The sequence below is a fragment of the Fukomys damarensis genome, unplaced genomic scaffold (genome assembly GCF_012274545.1).
Source record: "Fukomys damarensis isolate Sample0158 unplaced genomic scaffold, DMR_v1.0_HiC HiC_scaffold_17, whole genome shotgun sequence".
Lineage (NCBI taxonomy): Eukaryota > Metazoa > Chordata > Mammalia > Rodentia > Bathyergidae > Fukomys > Fukomys damarensis.
In genome coordinates this window covers 260,867-276,212 of record NW_022900929.1, presented here as the reverse complement: position 1 = coordinate 276,212, position 15,346 = coordinate 260,867, and the positions used below count along the sequence as shown (strand labels likewise).

The 15,346-nt window shown below is 36.3% G+C and overlaps 1 pseudogene; it reads left to right on the top strand.

Annotated features, from left to right (window-relative positions):
- Positions 1–15,110, top strand: part of LOC104854351 — a 31,709-nt pseudogene extending 16,599 nt beyond the window's left edge.
- Positions 15,111–15,346: the final 236 nt, after the last annotated feature.

Genomic DNA, 15,346 nt, shown 5'->3' with positions numbered 1-15,346 from the left:
TAAGGCAGGAGGACAGAAAGTATTGTGGTCCACGAGTTCTTCCTGAACCATCCGGTGTGATTGGGAAAGAAGTAACTGTTTGGCCAGAAGTCTTTGTTGAGAAACCAGAAAAAGTGAGAATCTGGGAGAGCAAAAGCCCAAAGGTGATTTTCTCTCAAGGAAACATACTATTCTCCAAGGTGTGCAGGTGGATAGTGTCCTTCACTCCTGACTCAGCTAAACTTCTGGACGTGAACGGCCCATAATGAGAAGGGAGGTGAAGTTCTGCACTGTTGTATTACTTGTGACCTCACCATTGACCCTATGTCCTTGAAATTTCTCTTTCTTATAGCAACGAGTGGATTTTCTTCAGCTGATGATGAATTCCCAGAATTCTAATGACACTGAGTCTCATAAAGGTAAGCAATCATACTTTATGGTGTACTGATGGCAAAACTCCAAGAGAGGACGTTGTTCTGGGAGAGTGCAAGGGGGTTTCCAGGTGGAGGGGCATTTCTGCCCAATTTCAAAAGGACAGAGACTCAGATACTATATATGGTAGCCAGAGGTATTATCTGGAATCATACAGGCTTAAGTATGTTCAAAGATTGAAGGGTAACCATAACCAAGTATTTCAAGGCTGGAAGTTGTTAGGATCACCTACTTCAAAACCAATAGTGATGATTTTCATCCCCATCCATACTCAGGGCATACGAAACTCTGCCTGCAAATTTCCATCTAGAAATTCAATCAGAGGTTTAGTTCCTGAGTAGCTGTGATGTTCACTGGGAATGCTTTGTGAAAGTAGGTACACTAGGTTACTTCATTATAAAGACATAATTTTCACTTTCCTAATGAATAAGCTTTGAGGAAAACAGCTTTGATAGTGTAAATATGTTTTTCTCCTTGAGTTGGTCAACCGTTGTTTTTATCACTCATAGATTTAAAAATACAAGTTAAGAAATTCACTGAGATATAATTCTCATACATAGAATTCATCCAATGTATGAAAATTCATGAAATTATGTAGCTGTGGATGTGGTGAGGGTAGAATAAAAAGTGGGGATGACCAAGAGTACTATAGACACCAGTGAAACTGAATTAAAATAATTCCACAGTTTTCTAGTTCTGTGAGATAGACATCTTAGCAAAAACCAGTCCCAGGATGACTCTGAATTGCTTTTCTGTTTTTTTCTAGGTATGTGGGAGCTTTATTTGTATTTTTCTGATCTAAACAGTGTTATTCTTTTTTTTTTTATTTTTTTTTATTTTTTAAGTATTTTTTTTTTATTGAGTTTATTGGTACATTTAGGGATACAGTACAGTTACATTTATTGTTGGGATCATGTACCTTTACATGGCAAGTCTTGATTCTCATTTTTTTCCTCTTACCTCTGCCCTCCCTTATTCTACATTGATCTTCTTCACCTGAAATTTATTTCCTTTTCTTTTAGCTCTGTCTGATATAGACGTCTTGGCACAATCAATTACCTTTATTTCTGCTGGCTATGGGACCACTACTAATGCTCTTTCTTTCATTATGCATTCATTGGCCACTCACCCTGATGTGCAGAAGAAACTGCAGCAGGAGATTGATACTATTTTGCCCAATAAGGTGAGTGTTCAGACGGTCTGTGGAAGGAGAGGGAAGAATTCAGTACTGAAGAAGAAACCTTCTTCCTCACTTCCAATAAGAATTTTTACACACAGCGTCAGCACTCTTCATCAGCACTATTTACAAGTACAGAGGATCCAAAGTTAGAAACAAGGGGTGAAACATAAGAAATAAATGCTATTTGCAGGAAACTAAAAGCTTTGTAAGACAGTGCTGGTCCTGGCATATCCATTGTCTGTTACCACGGTAATGGTAACATCTCCATGTCATGTAGCAGTGAACTTTCATTGCTCAAGTGTGTAGATAGAGATCCCTGCTCCTATTATTCATGGCCTGGCTGTTGGCTGAACAGGATTGGCCTTGGCTGGGCTGGGCAGGGTGACTCAGCTCTGTCTACACATTCACAAAGTCCAGCTATGTAGTGAGACATAAGGAGACCAAGGTATGTTATAGAGTTTTGGCCCTGAGAAAAACTCTTAAACTCTATATTGTAACCTGTTCAATGTCATAGCAGGTGATAACCACATGGTATCCACACTATCCTCAGACTATTCCAAATGGGGAGCTGTGTAGTGTGAAGATAGCTGGCTTCTGGGGTTGGCATGGCTGCTTTGGCAATGAATTAGACACAAAGAATCTTCTTCAGTGTTCACAGTGAAGCCCTGAAGCAGCAACCATGTGACAGGTCAAGTAACCAATAAATGGTCTGAGTATGGTTCCCAGCTTGCTTCAGCTTTTATTAGAATTGAAGTTTTCTGCCATGATAGCATCAAATCAAAACGTCTTTTAGCATAATGGAATCAAAAGAATCTAGTTTCTCCAGGTATTAATACAGTATTTAATATCTTATTTATGTATAAATATATAAATCTCATGTATGTTATGAAAGGTATTAATAGTACATATTGTGAATTAAAAAGCTTGATAATAAGCTTGATAATAAACATAGCTGGCTATGTTTATGCACATTTTAAATTCTATTTTCCTAGGAGGCTGTTGCTGTGGGATTGTAAATTCCAGCTCAGCTTGAGCAACATAGTGAGACTGGAATGAGAAATTTTTTTCTCTCCATGTTCCATTATGTGCGGCTTCTCTTTGAAAGGGAGTATTGTCTTTGGCATAGTTTCTATTGTGTAATTGCCATAATGTATTAATCAAATTTCCTCGTATGAGAAAGAAAATCACTTCTTGATAAGACTAGGGATTTTAGGACCTGTGCAGAGATTGTCTCAAATATATTCTACATTCATAACTACAGCCCACATTTCAATGGCCTTCCAGAAGTTCAATGAATATGATGGTTTTTGAAGTTCATTTCTAAGGCACAGGGAGGAATGAAAGATTACTTGGAGCAAATACTCAGTTCCATCCACGAAGGCCCAGAGATCCTACCCTTCTGGAGAAAGTTTCATAAACCCTTCCCCAAAGTGAAGCTTCTGTGGGTTTTTATTGATAGAACCAGGAAACAAAGACAGAGTACAAAGAAAGATTTCTTTGCATGAATTCATAGGGGATAAGGAATGGACAGAAGAAGGACACGATAAGGTCAGAGTGGTCTGTTACTAGACTGACCTTAGGGTCAATCTAAGCAATAAATCAGAGTATGGGGGAGGATAACAGCCAGAGCATTCACTCTTTCAGGTAGTGAGTTTGGATCCTACTTGGATTTGTAGCCCTGTTGGTTACCTTTTAGTCTATAACCTTTCATTCCAAGAGATTTTGGAGGTGTAACTCCAAAAGTAGATTATCTCTACATATTGATCTCATAAATACCTCTGGTCAATGCACCACAGATAGTTATGGAAATGCTCTTTAACTGTTGTGCCCTTTACCAGTATGAATGTATGTTTGCAGCTCCTAACACTTCAGTAGTACTACACAGACTGCATTGCACGTTAATTCCAAATCTCCAATAACCAAGATATGATTCTTTCTAGGCATTTCCTACCTATGATGTCATGATGGAGATGGAATATTTGGACATGGTCGTGAGTGAAGCTCTCAGATTATATCCAATCGCTAGCAAAATTTCCAGGATGTGTAAAAAAGATGTTAAAATCAATGGAGTTTTCATTCCCAAAGGGACAGCGGTGATTGTACCACTGTTTGTTCTTCAAAGAGACTCAAAGTACTGGCCAGAACCTGATAAATTCCACCCTGAAAGGTAAAAAGCCCTGTGGAAAGGAACCCAACCTGAACCTGTTTGACCTAGGCATTCTATGAATATCTTATAATGGAGATAACAGGCATGTGATTGTGCAATCATTTGCTTTCAAGTTATTTTGCTTTTATAAGTTGTAAAAAAAATCACAGTGACAACTATTGAAACTGTGAAATATTTATAGCAGAAAATCTAAACATGTGCTTAACCTACAGTTCCAAAATTGTTAGATTCAGTCTATTAATAAATTTACATAGGACTGGTTGTGAAGTTGGAGAACAGAGTGCTTTCATGACATGTTTAAGGCCTGCATTCCAGTTTTGTTTTTTTGTTTTCTGGTACTGGGGATTGAACTTAGGTCCTTGCACTCATGAGGCAGGTGGTAGAAGCACTGAGCTACATCCCTGGCCCCTGGATTCAATGTCTTAAGCAGGTATATATGTTTATGGACATATTTCTGTGCACTTAGAAATTTTTAGAAACTACTATGATGTCACATTATAGTCATACTTTGAACAGCTACTGTTTGCTTACAGTAAATTATAAACTACTCATTATTTTATATAGAATGATACACACATGTGGGTGCGTGCATGTGTGTGTGTGTGTGTGTGTGTGTGTGTGTATTTTGGTTGCCAAACTTTGTTGATTGTATACATCTTTCATAATTTACTTAACCACTATGTTATTTCAGGTTTTTAGCATGTTTATTTCTTTCACGTTTTCCCTTTAGTTCTCCTAATTTACCACCAGCTTTAGGAGACATTTCCATCTTTCATTCATTTGATAATTTGTTCCTATTTCCTTCAGTGTGAGTATAAAAAAGAACAGGCTGAGAGCCTAAACGGTTTTACTCCTTCATGATTGAACCACCCTACAGAGAAGAGAAGGCAGAGGAGAGCACAGGTCTTTTTGGTCTTTTCTCTGATTGCCTTCCTTGAACAACTCCCTCATACACTCTGTAGTTTTTGACTCTTCCAAAATAAAATCATCTGCTCTTCAAATATCTGAGAAATTCTTTCTTGGAGATGTCTTTTTCAGTTTTCTTTTTAAAGTTTTTGTCTTTATCTGGACATGCTTGTACTACATAATTATTACATTCACCATGGGAAGTTAGTACATGTACATATTGTAATTCTTTGTTTATCTCCTTTCCCTCTCCTCCTTCTATTTTTTTGTCCACTTCCTTTGCAAAAGATCTATCTCTGTGCTTTCTATAATTTATCATGTATCTTTTATTTTGTTCTTTAATTTCTCTATACTTTGAGTTTCTTATATAAGGGAAAATCATGCTATATGATATTAAAATTTCGGTGTCTGGCATATTTATTTAACATTATGGTCTCAAGGAGGTTCTTCTGGGCATTCAAATCCAAGGTCACTATTTTAGTCAGTTTCTCATTGCTGGGACAAAATATATGATCCAAAATTTAGAGGAAGAAAGATTATTGAACATCACAGCTTTTAGAGTTTTCAGGTTGTTCCAAAGCAAGGGAGCAGAGTAGAGAGGCGTGGCTGTGCAGAAACAGTTCATGGCATGGCAGGCAGGAATCAGATTAGCAAAAAAAAAGGAAGGATGTATATATATACATACACCCTTCTAGGGCATGCCCACAGTGAGCCATCTCTGTCTGACAGAATTCCCCTCCCACCTATGAATACATGACACTTTGGGGGCTATCTAGATGTAAGATATAACAGTCACGTTTTGGGCACAGTTTGCATCCTGGAATTACTTGATGTCTTCTTCTTATTGTATTGGTGAGAAAAATAGTGAATGAAGTTTTTAGGGCAAGAGTCCAGCCATCTAGCATTCTATAATAGTTTCTGTTGGCAGGGATCTTGTCATCTTGACCTTTGTGTCCCCAGGGGTAGTATTGAACTTATATATAGTATTTCTTGTAAGAGTCAATAAGAATTGACTGATTCCTCACTTTTCTGGGCCAGGAGGCTTCTGGATTCCCTAAAAACTCCACACTTGCAACTCATGTACCTTCTGCATTTTTCTTTGGTTCACAGGAAGTACTCAGCATGTGTCAGGGCCTGAGCCAGAAAAACTAACCCACATACTGAAAAAAATCTCTTTTTGGGGAGTATTTGATGCAGTAGTATTTATGTCTATGTCTACAGAATACTTTCAGTGTGTCTCATGTGCTCATCAGCTGCCAAAACAATCATTCCCCTATGTCAGCTGTGTCATCCATACGTCATAACAACACTTCCCTGATTCCCAAGCAATTTTATAGCATATCACTTGCATATATTGCAAAATTTTCTTCAAAGCCTAAGAACTGTTTTAACAGTTTATATCTTGAATTGTGTATCATGGCACATGCATGTAATCCCAGCACTCTGGGAGGTTGAGGATGAAGGATTGTAAGTTTGAACCCAACCTGAATAACTTGTACATTTAATGAGAAAGCTTTGGGCTTAAGCCTCACATTCCACTATTATCACTTTTTAAATTGCTTATTGGTATATTTTAGGTACATATTAGGATCATGTTCATTATTGGGATTTTTTTACCTGTACATGCTGTATCTTGGTTCTTGTTTTCTCCCTTTCCCCTTCAATGCTTCCAAATCTTCCTATTTGCATAGGCTTTGTGTTTTGTTCTTTTCCCCAGCCCACTTTCCCTAGTTCCTCCTCATCATTTGAACATCTCTTTTCCTATTTCACAATGTCTTTTATAAAATTTGATTCTCATTTATACCTTAAGATTTCTGCACCAGAGAAACTGTTTTGTATTTATACGTATGTTTTATTTATTTCACTTAAGCATATGGCTTCAAGGTGCACCCATTTAACTACAAATGTCTCTAGTTTGTCTTTTTTCTTTTTTGGTACCAGGGCTCGAACTAAGGGCCTTGCGTTTGTGAGGCAGGTGGTGGCACCACTGAGCTAATTCCCCAGCCTCACTAGTTTGCCTCTCTTTATGGTTGAGTACTACTCTATTTTCTTAAAAAGATATCCTTTTTATCCAATCACCAGTTTATGGACATTTGGGCAGTTTCCAAGACTTAGCTATTACAAACTGTGCTACTATAAACATGAGTGCACATATAATCCTGTGGTATGATGCTTTTAATTCTTTCAGGAACATATGCAGAAGGGAATTAACTGGGTCCAATGAGAATTTTAATCCTAGTTTTTGAGGAATCTCCACACTGATTTCCACAATAGTATTTGCACTAATATATATTCCCAACAACAGTGAAGAAGGGCTCCTTTTTCCTTATAGCCACTCCAGCATTTGTTATTCATTGATTTCTTGATAGCAACCATTCTTTCTGGAGTGAGATGGAATCTGAGCATTGTTTTCATTTGCAGCTCTCAAATGACCAGGGATTTTGAACATTTGTTCCTTTGTTAATTTGCTGTGTCTATTTTTTCATTGGAGAAATGTTTCTCCATTTCAGATGCCGATTTTTGGATTTCTTTTTTTAAAGTTTGGAAATCTGATTTTGAGAAGTTCTTTACATATTCTAGAAAATAGTGCTTTGTCTAGGGAACAGTTGGTAAAGTCTTTCCCCAACATTGCATGTTGTCTCTTCAGTCTGTTGGAGGTATTCCCTGAAGAGCAGAAAATTTTTAATAGGATGACATCCCAATTGTTTATTCTCTGTACTAGTTTCCATGTGCCTGTAATTTTGTTCATAAAAATCTTTTCATGTGCCCTTGTCTTTAAGAATTCTACGTAACCAATCTTCAAGCAGCTTAAGAGTTTCTGTTTTAATATTCATGTCTTTGATTTATTTTGATTCTCGTTTAGTGCATGTTGAAAGATATGGGTGTAGTTTTAATTTTTGGCAAGTTGACCCCCAATTGCTCTGGTACCATCTATTAAAGGGGCTATGATTCCTTCAGTGAGGGTGTTTGGCTCCTTTGCCAAAGATGAGGTGGCTGAGCATGTGTGGAGTTGTTTGTTCATCTTCTTCTAATCTATTCCATTGATACACAGGTCCATTTCTTTGCCAGTGCTATGATGTTTTTATCACAGTAGCTTGGTAACATACTTTCAATCTGGGGATATAATACCCATTGCCTTGTCTTTCCTTCCTAGAATTGCTTTTGTTATTGTAGGTCTCTTCTGGTTTCAAGAAAATTTTTGGTTTGTTTTCTTTACTTCTACAAAATATGCTGTTGGAATTTCAATCTCTATTGTGTTGAATCTTGATAGCACTTTTGGAAGTATGGCCATTTCCAGTATGGTTTTTCCACTCAAGAACAGAGTATGTCTGTGCATTTTTTTATATCCTCTTCAATCTCTTTTAAGAGGGGTGTAAATTTCAAAGTAGAGATCTTTTATTTCCCTTGTTAAAATGATTCCTAGATATTTTAATTTTTTGGATGCTATTATGAAACGAGTTCTTTCCCCACTTCCCTCTCAATGTGTCTGTTATTCATGTACAGGGATGCCATTGATATTTGAATGTTGACCTTGTTTCCGGCTGCTCTACTGAATTCTGTTATTAAATCTAGAAATGTTTTGATGGAATTTTGGGGTCTTCTGAATAGAATATCATGTTATTCACAAATAATGGCAATTGAACTTCATTTTCTATCTTTATTCCTTTTATTTATTTCTCTTGTCTAATTGCTTTGGCTAATGTTTCCAGAGCTATACTGAAGAAGAGCTGTGATAGTGGAATCCTTCTCTTGTTCTTGATTTTAGTGTGAAAGATTTCTGTTTTGACCATTTAGCATGATGTTGGTGGTTAGTTTTTTATACATGGCTTTTATCAGGTTGAGATAAATACCATGTATTTAAATTTTCTGTAGGTTTTAAAAATCATGAATGGGCATTGCACTTTGCAGAAACACTTTCTATGCATCTATTAAGATGACCTTACAGTATGTATTCTTGATTCTGTTAACACAGTGTATAACATCGATTGATCTATGTGTGTTGAACCAATCTTTCATCCCTAGGATGATTCCTACTTGGTCGGGGTGTATGACATTGAGACTTTTTTGCATTTTGCTTGTGATTATCTCACTGAAGATTTATGCATCTATGTTTATTAGGGAGATTGGCCTGTAGCTCTCTTTTTTGGTTGGGTCTTTCTCTGCTTTCAGAATCAATGTAATGCTTGCTTCTAGGATTGAATTGGGAAGTAGTAGTTCCATTTCAATTTCATTAAAAGAGTTTGAAAAGTACTGTCATGAGCTCTTCTCTAAAGTTCTTGTAAAATTCAGCAGGGAAACCACCAAGACCTGGGCCTTAATTGTTGTTAAGTTCTTAATTGCATTTTCAATTTCATTGATAGTTATTGGGTTGTTTAGAATTTTTATATCTTCTTGATATGTATCTAGGAATCTGTCCATTTCTTCCATGTTTCCATTAGTACAGGTTCTCAAAGTAGGTAGTGATGATCCTCTAGATTTCTGCTTGCTGTGTTTTAATTTTAGCCCTTGTATTCCTTGTTCCATGAATTTCAGCCTTTTCTCTTTTTTTTTTCTGGTACTGGGGATCTAACTGAGAACCTTGTGCTGGGGAGGCAGGGGAAGTGCTAATGAACCAAATCACTAGCCCTCCTTTTTTTTATAAGGTTGGCTAAGGGTTTCTTTGAACCCTTATTTTTTATTGCTTTTCTGTGTCAGTCTCTCAGTCTCCACTGCATTGGTTTCTGCTCTGATCTTTATAATTTCCTCTCTTGTATGAGCTTTGGGTTTGTCTTGCTCTTCTTTTTCTGTAAGCCTGAGTTTCACTGTTAGGTTGTTTATTTGAGCTAGCTCTGTTTTCTTCATATGGACAGTCATTGCTCTGAATTTTCCTTGTGGAGCTTCTTTCATTGTGTCTCCTAAATTCTGTTGTATGTTGTGTTTGCACTGTCATTTAATTGTAGAAGCTGTCTAATTTTTCTTTAATTTCCTCTGTGACCCATTTATTTTTCAAGAGGGTCTTATTCAATTTAAATGTTTTTATAAGGTTGTTTTGGTTTCCTTTGCTTTAATCTCTGATGTCATTGTACTATAATCTGACACTATGCAGGGGATAACTTTAATTCCTTTGCATTTACTTAATCATGTTCTATGAGGTAATATGTGGTCTATTTTGGAGAATGACCTGTGTGCATCTGAGAAGAATGGCTTTTCTGATTTTGTGGTATGGAACACTGTAGACATCTATTAACTCTATATCTTTAAAAATTTGGTTCAGTTATAATATTTTTTGTAGAACTTTTGTCTGATTCATCTACTTTTGACAAGGGGGTATTGTATTAGTACTTACTCAATTTTTTCATGTCAGTATTTTTGATATAGTTGGGTGCAATAGTATTTAGTGCATATACATTTATGATTGTCATTTCTTCCTCTTGTGTTGTTACCTTTACCAAGATGGAGTGACATTCTTTATCTCTCTTAATTAGTTTTGGGCTGAAATTCATTTTGTCTCCAAATAGGATAGCTATCCCAGCTTTTTTTCCACAGCATGAAGTATTGTTTTCCATCCTTTGATTTTCTCTCTATGATTTCTTTTTGAATTATATGTGTTTCTTGTATGCAGCTTATTTTGTATCTCGCATCTTGATCCATTCTGCCAATCTATTTCTTTGAATGGTGAATTGATGTCATTAATACTGATGGTTATACCTAGTATGTATTGACTAATTGTCATGATATTTTCTTGTTGGCTCCTCTTAAAAAAAATTCCCCCTTTGCGTTTAATTTCTTGCCATGCCCCATGGCTTCATTCTGTTGGGGTTTGTGATGTTTTAGTCCACATCATTTTTTCTATGATATTAATTAGAATTGCTTGAAATGCTGCTTTTGTATTCAGGAAGTTCCTCAGGGGTTCTTTGTCATGAAGGTATCTTATTTCTCCATCAGTTTTGAAAGATAGTTTTGTAGTGCACATCAATCTGTTTGGTGTCTGTTTTCTTTTAGGACTTCAAATACTTCACTCAAGGCTCTCTTTCTGTTGAAGCTTTGTTTTGAGAAGTCTGATGTGATTCAGATGGGCTTTCCTTTTTATGTGATTTGTTTCTTTTCTCTAGCTGATTTAATATTATGTTCTTCTGTTGAATTTCTGGGATCTTGACCATTATATTCCTATGTGTAGATCTTTTTACTCAAGGCTAGTTGGAGTCCTATAAGCCTCACTTATGGGTAGGCCAAGTTCTTTCCCCTTGTTTGGAAAGTTTTCTGCCCTGACTTCTTTGAACAATTTTTTAACATTCTGTGCGCTATCTCCCAATTTGTCACTGCCTCCAATCAATCTTATGTTATTCTGTTTTGCATCATCTCATTGCTGTTGGATTCATTTCTCATGGTTCCTTGTTATTTTTAAGAAATCTCTCCTTTTGTAATCAGTTACCACAATCCTAGCTTCTATATCTAATATTCTGTCCTCACATTGGCTCATCCTGCTGCTTCTAACTTTAAATGGAGTTTTTAATCTGGATATCTGTTTGAATTTGTTTCATGGATTCCATTTCTTTCCTATGCTGTGTGTTCATTGTTTCCATTTCTTTCCTATGCTGGGAGTTCATATTTTCCTTCATTTTCCTGAGCTCTTCTCTCTCTCTCTTTAAAAATCTGTATATATTCTAGTATCACTAAATATGTCTTTCATTCTGGTCTCCATCTCTATAGCTATCTAGAAAATTAAATATGCTTTGGTTTTCTCTAGAGCCACAGTTATCATGGTATCTAAATCAATATTTTTATTAATATAATGAAATAATGACAAATAAAATTTGAATGATGCACGGCTCTAAATTTTAGGTAATTTTTAGCCTAGTGGAGTGATAGACAAGCGAGTTCTTATTATTAATAAAGTAGAGAATCATGCTTTGTCCTTGTCTCTAACCTGACTTTCACTGTTCTGTGGAGCAGGAGAGAAAAGGAACAGTTTTGGAAATGACAAGGAGGAGGAGGTGATAAAGAATAAAAATGATGAAAGTGATGTGAAAAGAAGAGAGAGGAGATGAGAAGGGTAGGGAAAACTCATTTTTCCTTCTTCTTTATCAGTGAGCATCTGACAAACATAAGTGTGAGTGGAGGTGGGAACACACTTTCTTGTCATTCAGTCTAATTCCTATATGCCTTCAAAATAGAAGCATATGTTCAACTAGAATGAGATTTTAGTGTTTAGAAATTTATTTTCTCTCACACACATTCACCCCATCTCATCTTAACAGGACTAGAATCTCCTACGTGGTAAGAGAGGTGGAAAAGATCTTTAGGCTGTAGTGCTCACAGTGAGATAAATAAAGCAGGATTTCAGTGAGCAGCCCACAAAATATCATGTATACTCTCAGTGGAGGGGTTTCACTAACAAATCCAAGGTTGTAGCTCTTATGTGCTTGTTTCATTCACTTATTTAGTTTGTCTTTAGTTCTTATGATTATATTTAAATCTTTATTAGTCCATGTTCACAGTACACAGTGATTATATTTAATCATGCAAAGGTTGTGCACATAAGAACATTTCTTTCTTTAAAAAAAAAACCAATTCTTAGTTGTATTTTCGGTGTCCTTCCTCATCTATCCCTCACTGCATTTGTTTTCATGTACTATTTCCCACCAGGTTCAGTAAGAAGAACAAGGAGAACATTGACCCTTACATATACATGCCCTTTGGGAATGGACCCAGGAACTGTATTGGCATGCGGTTTGCTCTCATGAACATGAAACTTGCTCTCATCCGAGTCCTGCAGAACTTCTCCTTCCACCCTTGTAAAGAAACACAAGTCAGTGAATTAACTTTCTGTATAAATAGTGCTTTATTGGGAGGTGTGTTTCTAAAAAACAAATATGTCTGAATGGAAAAGTGAACATGCTTACTGACTTTTTCAGGATTCATTCTATGGCAAGAGGATCTATTTGATCTATATGATGTAATCATACAAAATTGAAGGGTCCTTGAGTTGTGCTAATATAAATCTCTGTGCAAGTATAAAGCAGAGCTATAAAGATCATGTAGAGTTTATGAAGTTGAGATGAATGCATTGTGCAAAAGTTATAAACTGCAGTTTTATGTCAGCATGGTTTCTGAGTGGTGCTCTCCTTTACTAGAACTTACAGAAGCTCTCATGTGACAGTGGATCTCAACCCCTGGCTCTACCTTGAAATCCCTGAGGAGATTAAAAATATCCTCATGCCTGGGTAATTTTAGATATCCTAAATGACTTCCACCACTCAGGGATATCCTAGTTATTTGAGAACATATTTCAGGAGCTCTGCTCCTGATAAACTATGTAGTTTTTACATCCTCATCATAAGTATAGGGATCTTCATGTCATTCTCCTCCTCATTGTGTTCTTATCTTCAAGTCCCAATCCCACTGCCAGATGTAGGCCATATCCATTTTGACTATGACCCATTTATTCCTCTGCTCTGTTAACAACTGCTGCAGGATGTTATCATTACCAACATTAATACTTTGCCATTAAACCACACAATTTGTTTCTCTAGTCTTTTGCTGTATTGGTGAATGTCCTCCTTCCTTCTATATTACCTCATTTTATTCGTTGTGTAAACTCCCAACGATTCATTGCAGAAACTTAGCCCGCTGCAAGCATTCAGAGAATGTTGAAGAATCATTTGTTGTTATATTGGAGATCTTAATACATTTCAAATTATTTCAATTTAAAAATTTTAGGCCTGGGGATTTAGCTTAGTGTTTCCACCACCTGCTTTGGAAGTGTAAGGACCCAAGTTTGATCCCTGGTACAAAAGAAAAACAAAGAAAAATTTAGTAAATGGCATTTGTACATGTGCATGTGTTTGTTTATATATCTGTCCCTTTCCTGGGACACTATTCAGTAGGGTAAAATCATAAGATGGTGTATATATAAGATTTGAAATACCTCTCCTGAAAACAGTGACATTGACTAATATGAACAATGACTGATAAGGTTAATCTGAAGTTGTGACTCCATGTAATATGCAACACCTCCCTATGAGCAGACTTTCTTCTTGGGAGAAAAGCAGGGTACTGGTGGTGATTATCTCATATTTTGGCTTTAGAACAGCTATGTAGGTGTCCTGTAAATGTCTGCAGATAGAAATAGTCTAGGGAGAAAGCAAGACTTTGGCATGCCTAGGATGGAGCACATCCTCCCTGGTAAGCTCCTAGTCATTCATAAGCTGGAACTTCTCAATCTTGATAATAATTTAGAAAACTTGCCATTTGCTCTAGTAAGATAATAAACTTACTCTAAAACTCTGGCCTTGTCACTGAGAAGAATAGAGAATGTGGATCAAATTAGTCAAAGTGCTGCAGAACTGAGACATTCCTTGTTTGTACTGTTTTTGGAAGTGAAGATGAAATGCAAAGAATGAGAAGCATGATACTTCCTAAAGACTTTTCAGCATTAAACTTTAGAATTGAGTATTGATTGACCAAATATTGAAATGTACAACAAATACCTACTTATAATCATCTTGGAAAATTTAACAACATAACATTAATTTTATATAACCTATTAAAAACAGTTTTCCAGTATGCAAAAATGCGTTTAGAATTGTTAAAATTTATCTTTAAATTTTTAGGTGAATAATGCACAGAAGTCAACATAATTGTCTCAGCATCTTATCAAACAGGTGCTCAGTAATTTACTGTATGAATATTTAGATGAATGCTTTCATAGTCAGATTTAAAGTTTTTTCAGTTTTACATATTAGGTATAACATGAGAAAATGGCAACAAAGACTTTGTAAATAGGGAAGGGTGGAAACGTTGAAGGGAGGGCAGAATATGGGGAAAATAAGAATGAAGAATACACTATGTGAACTGGGTGTGGTGGCATACACCTGTAATTCCAGCACTCGGGAGGCTGAGGCAGGAGGATTCTGTGAGTTCGAGACCAGCCTGGGCTACATAGTTAGTTCCAGGTCAGTCTCAACTACATAGTGAGACCCTGGCTCAAAAAACCAAAAAACAAAACAAAACAAAAAAAGAATACACTATGTAAAGGTACAAATCTCCAACGATGAATACCTAAAATGTACCAATAAAAGTCACTATCAGATCTTGACATAACTTCCAGACTATATTTAAGCAATCCAAGATTAATGATTTAGAACTGGCTTTTATGTGTTTGCATAGCATTATTCACTGAATGTGTCATTTCCATTTTGATTACGTGATTGTTGGTGTTTCATTTATTGCTTTTCAATATCCTCATTTTATATTTTCAGATCCCTATGACATTAGGCAGAGAAATTGTTCTTAAGCCGGAGAAAGCCATTATTCTGAAGGTGGTGCCTAGAGATGAGGCCATAAGATGAGTCTGATCTTCCCTGGGGACTTCCTCTGTGCTCTTTAGGGAGACTTTAATTTACTCTTTAATAAAACCTATATGAAGATGAGATAAATAAACTGCTCTTGAAAAACTATTAGAGCTTCAGTACACTCTTTGAACTTGCTCCGTATCTGTATAGATTCTATCTGTTGTGAGTAAATGAGTGTCATACCTGTACATTGACCTTCTTAGTTTCTCACAGGACTATCTCCTTCTATGCCTAGAGGGCACCATCAATTCCATTTGAGCTGATAAGAGGAAGCATTTCTCAGTAATTTTATTAACAATTTTTAATGAAAATGAGAATTCTTGCTGTGACTTCAGTGTAAAGTTTGTA